The following is an 8985-nucleotide window of genomic DNA, read 5'->3' on the forward strand; positions in this document are numbered from 1 at the left end:
AACAGCTACTGTATGAGGACACAGGACACTTCGCTACTAATTAACAGCAATGATTTCCTTAGGATCAGCCACATCCTAGAGAACCTACCAGCTAGACAATCAAATGTCAGGGAGAAAAACAGACTCTCCCAGGCTACTTCAGCCATCAAGTAATAAATACATCTGATGTCAGCCATTTGTATGGTCATGTTTTTTTCCCTTCTGGGTTCTACCTGACAAATACATCTTTCTCTAAAGACTGCCTCCCGAAAGCAACTACAGTGCTGAACTCCAATTCTCTATTGGGTGCATTGACACATGCTCCCTAGGGACTAACAGGAAAGAATTTGGTACTGCAAAGAGCTCAGATGTCTAAACATTCCGTGATTAGCTACCTGCTGCCTAGGGGATCACTGCTAAATGCACCATTCCATGTAAATAAGTAGTCTTTCTGTGTGCAGAAGGAAGGCTCTATGTACTTTATGAGAAGTGGACCAGGTTTGAGGGTGTGAAACAATGGTAGTCTGCCTGAGGAAAGATAAGCTTTCCATTTACCCTTTTCATTTTCTTTCAGAGAGCCAAGGTTGGGTTTGGGTTCCACCAAGAATGGCACAAACCTTTCTGTAGAAAGGGTGAAACAGTCCCAAGTTGACTTCCTCCAAAGTAGGATCACAGTCTGGCACAGAAGATCCCACGGAATTTCTTAGCCTTGACATGCATTGCTGCTTTCTCATGCTGTGGTGCGCATGCATGTTCTCTGAGCGTGCCACCAGTGTAATTTTTACTTTGGTTTCATGAGATGGATTTTCATGGTTCTTTCCTTCCCACATGCAGAGGAATTTCTGCAACAGGAAGAAATGCAAAACTTTGGTACTGTGATTGCTGTTTGAGTGGTACCTGTTTCACCTGGAATGACTAGAAAAAAATGCTTTGAAAAAAGTGAAATGTATAGGGGCATATGTTATCCAGATTTGCCAACATTTGATTTCTGAAAAGTGTTCTGATATCAAAATATTAGTTGCTGATAACAGATTTTAAGGCCCATCTGTTTCAGCCTCTATGGCACAAATTTAAGGTGCTTAAGTCTTGCTAGGATGTACTTTCATACTTCGTACAGCGAATAAAGACTTTTCTGTTCCTTACCAAGTTTATTAGTTTCTGGTATAATCTGTGTCCAAAAATATTTTAATAACAAGGCATATTTTTAATCTGATCTCAGATCAGAGGTAAGAAAACAGGCTGTTCTGTAATGGAATAGCAAGCTGTTCTTACAAAGACTTTAAGCACTCCCAGATCTGCAACACAAAAGATACAAATAGTGCAATAAAATATCTTAATTTTCGGAGTGCTTAGCTAAATAACTGTGCCAGCCGTTTGTTACACATCACTACTCATATGCTCAAAAAAGGATGGAATATTTTGGTTCTACTTAGTCTGCATAATACAGGAGAACAATTTCAGATTTTGTGTTTAAGATCAGAATCACAAAGAAGCATGAGGCAATGGAAAGTCTAAGAGGCTGATTAACACGTATATTTTATTACGTTGAGTGAGATTTGTAATAACTAATGATTTCTTGATCCATCAGAAAATATATAGCAGCGCACAATAGTTGGAACCTAACACAAGAGGGGGGAAAAAAAACCCCAACACTTAACACTCACTAAGGCCCAATTCTATACTAACATATACAGAACTGCCATAAATTTTGGTCTGAGTTCCTTTTTGGCAGATCCCTTATGTGCCTGACTGGATTTTCAGGTAAACGTGAAGGGCTGAAAGAACTTCTTTCCAATTATATCTGGTAGATTGAGACCTAAATGTCTGAAAAATGCTATTAAAGAATAACTTGCTAAGTACTAAATATTGGGAGAAACAAAAAAGGTAAATTGATCTAAAATACATTGTAGGAACCAATCATATCCAGAACTTCCAGTGTTGAGAGGGCTAATCAATCTTTGTTGAGATTGTACTTCTTTATAAAACACAAAAGATTTATCCATCTAAGCCTGAAGAACAGTATTTTATTTCTAGTTTCCAGGAATTTATGCAACTTAGTTCTAAATTTAATGCTGTATGTAAACTCGAACCATCTGAGGCTGGAATTTATGAGCAAATACAAGTCAGTACTATCTACAATATTTAATTTAAAAATTGTAAACAGTAGAAATATCAGGCTTAACATAACTCAAGCTTCTTGATTTTTTTCCCCACTTCCTTTGTTGTACCTTAAACATTAGGATCATTACTCTAGTTCTTATTAACTTTAATTGCTTTATGAATAATTGAATGAATGACAAGTGAATAATTAACTTTAAGGTGTTTACAGGTAGTCTAAGAGCCCATTGTAATTTACTAACTATTCTGTTTCACTGTGTTATGCATGCATCTTCCACAATTAAAAACATAAGCCAAGTTCTCTACATTGTATTGTTCTTTCCACAGAAATAAAAATCAAGCAATGTATTTCTGCTGTGTAAGAAAGTTAAGTGAGTATGGACTTACAAAAACACAGCCAAAAAGCTGCAGTTTGCATCCAAATTGGAGCAAGGAGCAGTTTTCAGATCTTTCTTTCTCTGTCAAAAACCCACTGTAGAGTTGTAACTCCAACTCACCTGAATATTTCTTTTGCATTTGAATAATCCACCCCACAGAAAAGACACTCATTGAGTCCTCTTTGTCTACCCAGCTACCTGTTTTCACAACGTTTATGCTAAAACAGCATTTCAAGCCTCTATCCCTCGGACAGACTTTCTTGGAACTAATAGGTTCAAAGCCATCAGAAAGAGCCTGACAAAGACAAAAAAAAAAAAAAAAAAAAAAAAGTAATTTCTTTTCCTTTCAGGACACCCCCTCTAACATAGCCTAAACAGAAACCATAACCTGTTCAAGCCACTCCACCAAATCTTTCCTCAAGCCGCTCCAGTGGAGGGGTTTATAAGATTAAAACATAACTTAATTGGTTAGGTCAGATGGAGACGTTCTGGCTAATGGTGAGAGCCACCTGGATAACATTATCTATCAGCTCCTATCCTGAGGGAAATGCAGGGTATATAAAATGTTCTTGGAGAACTGCTAAATGGTTTGTAATCCTTGCTAGGAATTTAGTATTGTTGTGACCTTCTGCATATTAATTTATGTAAAATAAATTAAATTAATTTATGTATATTAACAGAAAAAGCCAGCATGGATTCACCAAGGGCAAATTGTGCTTGACAAACCTGATCGCTTTCTATAACAAAGTAAGCTGCTCGGTCGATGGGGGGGGTGAGAGGTGGATGTTGTCTTGCTGGATTTCTCCAAGGCTTTCGACACGGTTCCCTGTAGCATCCTCCTAGAGAAACCGGTGCATTATGGTCTAGACCAGTGGTCCATGCAGCGGGTGGGGAACTGGCTGACAGGCTGCACCCAGAAAGTGGTGGTAAATAGCTCCTTTTAGAACTCGCAACCTGTAACAAATAGGGTCTGCCAGGGATTGATACTGGCCTCAATGCTGTTCTTCGTGAGTTATCTGGGTGATGGGATTTGCAGTTAAAGCCAACAGGATGCTGGGTTATATGAACAAAGGCATCAGCAGCAGACATAAAGAAGATAATATCCCACTCTGCTCAGAGCTGGTCAGGCCACACCTGGAATACCGTGTTCAGTTTTGGTCACCACTATACAAAAAAAATGTGGACAGGCTGGAGAGGATCCAGAGAAGGGCCACCAAGATGATTAAAGGCCTGCCATATGAGGAACAGCTGAGAGAACAGGGTTTGTTCAGCCTTGAGAAAAGAAGGCTTAGGGGAGACCTTATCACCAAGTTCCTGTATTTAAAGGGTGGCTACAAAGAAGATGGAGACTCCCTTTTTAAAAGGAGTAACATGGAAAAGATGAGGGGTGATGGTTGCAAGTTACTCCTGGTGAGATTCTGCTTGGACACCAGAAGAAAATGTTTCACAATGAGAACAATCAGTCGTCGGCATAATCTCCCCAGGGCAGTGGTGGGATTCCCCAACATTGGACACTTTTAAGATTCAGCTGGACAGGGTGCTGGGCCATCTTGTCCAGACTGAGCTTTTGCCAAGAAAAGTTGGACCAGATGATCCTTGAGGTTCATTCCAACCTGGTATTCTATGCTTTAATCTCTTATTGCTTATGAGGAAGTCTGAGGAGAGGCTGGGATGGACTTACAGGAGCCCGGGCTGCGGGGTGTATGGAGGTGCTGGGTAACTGGGACTGCTTACCCGTTAGTGTGGTAATAATGGATCGATTGTGACATCTTCCTTGATGTCACTGACCAGGAGACAGCCCTCCTAGTTACATTTGGGGGCAACAGCCTGTTACCATTTATTTGTGCAGTCACTGAGTGCAGCTCGAGGGGTGCCAAGGTGGGGCCTGAAGAGGCCCTTTGGGCACTGAAACATCTTGGTGGGGACACCCGGCCCAGAGGAACCCCCTCTGCAAACAGGGCTTCAGCCGTGGGTGAGTTACTTGTATCCTGTAAGCAAACAAGAATTCAGCAAAATTCTTAGAAATTGGAGTCAGGACTTTGTTAAAAGACATCTTGTTTCTTTCTACGTTATGCCAAAGTGTTGGACCATTACAATGAGCCATACATGTTTGAATACCCTCCTTTCTTCATTGTTAGATGAATATTATTTTTACTGCAACAGCAGATAACCAAAAGGTATATCAAAAATAGTGTTACAGAAAAAAATTGCTTTCAGGTATATTGCACTTTATAAATGACATTTCAAATACTTCAATGGCATTTTTTCTCAAATAATTTTTTAGCTGTCTTGTAGGTGGAAATAAAGTAGAAGAATTCTTTCAGTTGGAATGATACCCTGTAAAAAAGATGGTGCTGGGTATAGACAGGCTTGACTTTGGTCAAGAGCGCCTTCCAGGCTAGAATGCACTATAATTAGCTTTTGTTATTTTTGCTTCATTTCTGAAACAAGCAATAGGCTCATCTAAGAAGCCTCAAGCAACAAATAGTTAAGACATAGCATTTTTATAAACATAGATATTTAGTATTACGTCTGTCATTGTTTGCAATCATCTGGCTCTGTTCCTTAAGCAGTACTAGAAATGAGAAGTCTATAAATGCACTGTCTTGAAGCACACTTAAATAAGTATTATTATTTTTTCCCCAAAAATATTATGTTTGATATACCTTCTTCACATCAAATGAGCTTTTGTTTTCTTCACTGAGTTTCTCTATTTGAAAGTTTTGTGATGGCTTGTCACTTACGTAATAAAGTCTGAACCTAGATCACTGCAGGAAGAAGTTATTCCTAGTTAATCACACAGTATCAATACTTATTGCATTACTAAACAAAATGCAATTGGAAAGAACATGTCTTGCTACACCAGTAACATAATTATTTTTATGTCTACAAATAGCCGTTTCTCAACCACACAATTGCTGGAGCTAATTCAAGGGAGGTCATGTGGGAAAAATAACTCCACTGTTGGAAACCTACGGTTAGGCTGGTTTATGCTGATTATGATCTCACAGCTAAGTTTATTCCTTAGCACCTAGAGCTGCCTACTTCATTTGCAGGGTTTTGTAAACAGAGATTTGCATTTCCTGGGGTTTACTTTGTATTGTCCATTTCTCAGTGTGAGCTCTTGTAAATCCATGAGACCTTCCAATTAAATATTGTCACAGTACTCCCCTGCCTTTAAATCTGGGTGATGGTATTTTTTTTTCCTAACTTCTGTCTGTTGGGATACCCCCTTACCTGTCTCATCAACTTGTGCCTTTTAGCTAAGTCTTAGAACCTAAAACACCTGCTTAAATTAACTATGCCTTCTGATATTAAAAACGTTTTTTTCCCCTAGATTTTAGCTTTTCCTTAAAATGTCTTTTACTTTCTCAGTGTTTATGTTTTTATGATCCACTTTGTTTACAAACAATCTGTGTTTAGTCCTTTGTCCTCATAAAATGGGAGGAATGAGGACAATGTGGCAGTCTGGAAAGCTGTGAGGTTAATATATTGGCCTTTACCACGAAAGAGACTTTATTCATGTATTGTTAGGTGAAATGTGTTATTTTACATTTATTTATATACAAATCTAACCAAACCTTTTTGAAAGCAAGACTGGGTGTATGCCAGTTTTCCTGGGAGGAGCTGTGCAGCTTCGTGACTCTCTTTTGACAATGGAGCATGTGTCACACTAACCCTTTGTTCATTACTTTCCCTTTCCCCAGGTAATTGTGCAACTAATTGATGCGGGGAAAAGTTGCAGAAGTTTTCTGGAGGAGTTCGGCAGTTTTGCTCAAGAGCGGAGTCCTGCACAATGAGCACTGTGAGATCAGGCAAAAGCTGATACGGAAAAGGACACTGGAATTGTGAGTATAAGCTGAAGCATTGTTTTAGGTTCTGTGGTGAAAAACTGATAAGTCTTAGCTATCCTATATCCATTGGTTACATGCTAGCAATTGACTTTAGAATAAGCAAAGTATGCTCAATGATTATTTAAAGTACTAGTGAGAGATGCTCCTTATGCCTTGTGCAGAGATGTGGTTTAGTTCTTATGTACTATAGATGCACTTGTCATACCTGCTGACTTAATTTGGAATGACTGTGATGAGACAGATGCTAATTAACATAAGGGACTGTTCTTCATTGCTGCTAGCGAATCTAGTGTTAGAAATAGTAAATGGAGACAGTTAGAGGTGAATCAAGAAGGGGTACAGAAAGGATCATAAAACTTCAATCTTCAGGGGAAGGACACTGAGATAACTTTGTTTGAGCATCAGGGGACTCTCTACAAAGTGTGTTAGAGTGTAAGTTATTTTATAGGAATCCAAATAGCATTTAAACTGGTCATTTTGCTTCCGCTAACGCTGGGGCCATGCTTAATCAGGATTTACCGTAGGTCATATACGGGAACAGCCATAAGGTGTCACAATTCCCTCACATTCGAAGTAAATTGCCCAGAAAACTGTTTAGCTTGTACGGTCAAATTTGCTTTCATTTGCAGAGTAATTACACGGGTTCCCAAGTTCCAAGTCAAGTTCCTGTAAAGTAATATGGTTGCCATAGATATATATGAATCCTTTAAGTAAATACTAGCTTTAAAAAAGTTCTTTTCACACCAGGAACGAGGGACAGAAAACAAATGACAATGGATAGCTTCTTGTTATATTACAAAAGAAGTGGGAATTTAACAAAGTAATTTCAAAGACTACAAGATTCATAGAAAAGTTTAGTGAGGAAGATCCAAAGGGATGTAAACCTGCACGTCATTCCCTGTTTTTTTTCATGTGTCACACTCTTAGAACCACATATATTGTACCTGGAACATGACCAATACCAACACAGGGATATGAAGGAGAGGGGAGGTGTCTCCAGAGGCAGCAGCACTGTTTTCACTGGATTTGCACTAGGGTAGCATCAACTCCATGTCTGAAATAACCCTGTTGTAGCCTGGATCATATCACAGAGATTATGTACTGGATAGTATTGCCTTTCCAAGGTTTGTGCACTGGGAAGTGTGCTGTAACCCTTATGCCTCATTTTTGTACATCTTCCTAAACAAGGCTATGGTGTTCGAAGTGTATATTAATGTATATTAATTTGGGTTAGGATTCTCAGAATTTGCATTGTCCCTGTAGAAGAACCCTGGAAAATTATAATCTCTCTCTACAGAATTGTATACGATAAATTCAAAATTAGAGGATGGTACTCCCTAGAAAATGAAATAATTAATTAAGGAGGTATTTTTAATAGGAGTTTAAAATATCAATCAATTTTAAGAATCAAATGGATGCTTTTGTCTAAGGATCACATATTGAAGACTGTGTCAGCTGCTGATACCATAGCTATTTTGAGACATCTGGTTTAAGTGTCATTTGAGACAGCAAAATTAAATGCTTTCAAAATTATGGTGATCCAATGTCAGTGGTATTGGGTTTATAAGCTCTTTGTAGGACTACCCTTTAAGCTAATGAATGTTAGAGATAGTAACAGCATTTGATGTTGCAAAGAAGGCATTTTAATGAACACCATGGAGTTAAGGAAAGCAATTCTGATATCATTTAAAGGTTAAAAACTGTTTCATAAATTTTCATAAATTCTAAATGCCACATAATTTCCTAATTTACAAAGCTGAAACTACTCTGGTACTTTATCCCATATTAAATGCATTAAGAACTGACTAAGAGATCATAGAAGTAGGTGTCTGTGGGGAAGCATCATTGCCAAGACCAGCAGAGCACCTTTCTGAATATTTTCATCATTAAACTGAAAATAATTACAACATTTTTTCAATAAATATTATGGATGACAAAAATAAATAGCTTGGTAAATGAGAAATATGAAGTAGTTATGCAGAGTAATTGGACCATTTAGTGAGCTGTGCTAATACAAAATGTTTTCTTATTGCCCAGTGTAATAATTTTTTTTTTCTGGAAATAAGAAAACTGGTTATAGAAAGGGGTTTTCTTCCGTTACAAGCTACTTTCTGAACAATACTTAAAAATTCAACAGGAATATTAGGTGTAACACTTTGACAAAGAAGACTCGTGATGCTAAATGTATAAGCAAGGGAGAACTTAGTTGCAGCAGGGAGGACATTTGATATCAGTATTAGTGACACCCCTATTGTCAAATTGCTGTAAAAGGGTTTTGAAAAAATAGGAAGAGTATCAAGGGGAGCGAGTGAACAGTCACAGTTATTCAAGAGATGAAGGAAATGTGCCCCTCTGGAGAGCACATCTCCAATGGTGACAAAGTTGGAGTCTATTTTTTTTTATTTTAGTGTATTAAAATAAAGGGGACCGAATGCATTATATACTTGTTTTTACATCCTATGTATAAACTTAAGATGGAAATCCTGAGTATGAATGGAAGCCTACTTTGGAAAGGCTGGAAATTGAAGCTAAATTAGAGTCTGTATTTGTAACTAATTTGCAGTTGGGAAAAACCTATAACATTTATAGCAGAGATGCAGTAAATTGTTTTCCATTTAAATCTGGATATCATTTGGGAAATTATAAGTTAGGTATAT

This window comes from Numenius arquata, chromosome 3 (genome assembly GCF_964106895.1).
Source record: "Numenius arquata chromosome 3, bNumArq3.hap1.1, whole genome shotgun sequence".
In the NCBI taxonomy this organism is placed as follows: Eukaryota; Metazoa; Chordata; class Aves; order Charadriiformes; family Scolopacidae; genus Numenius; species Numenius arquata.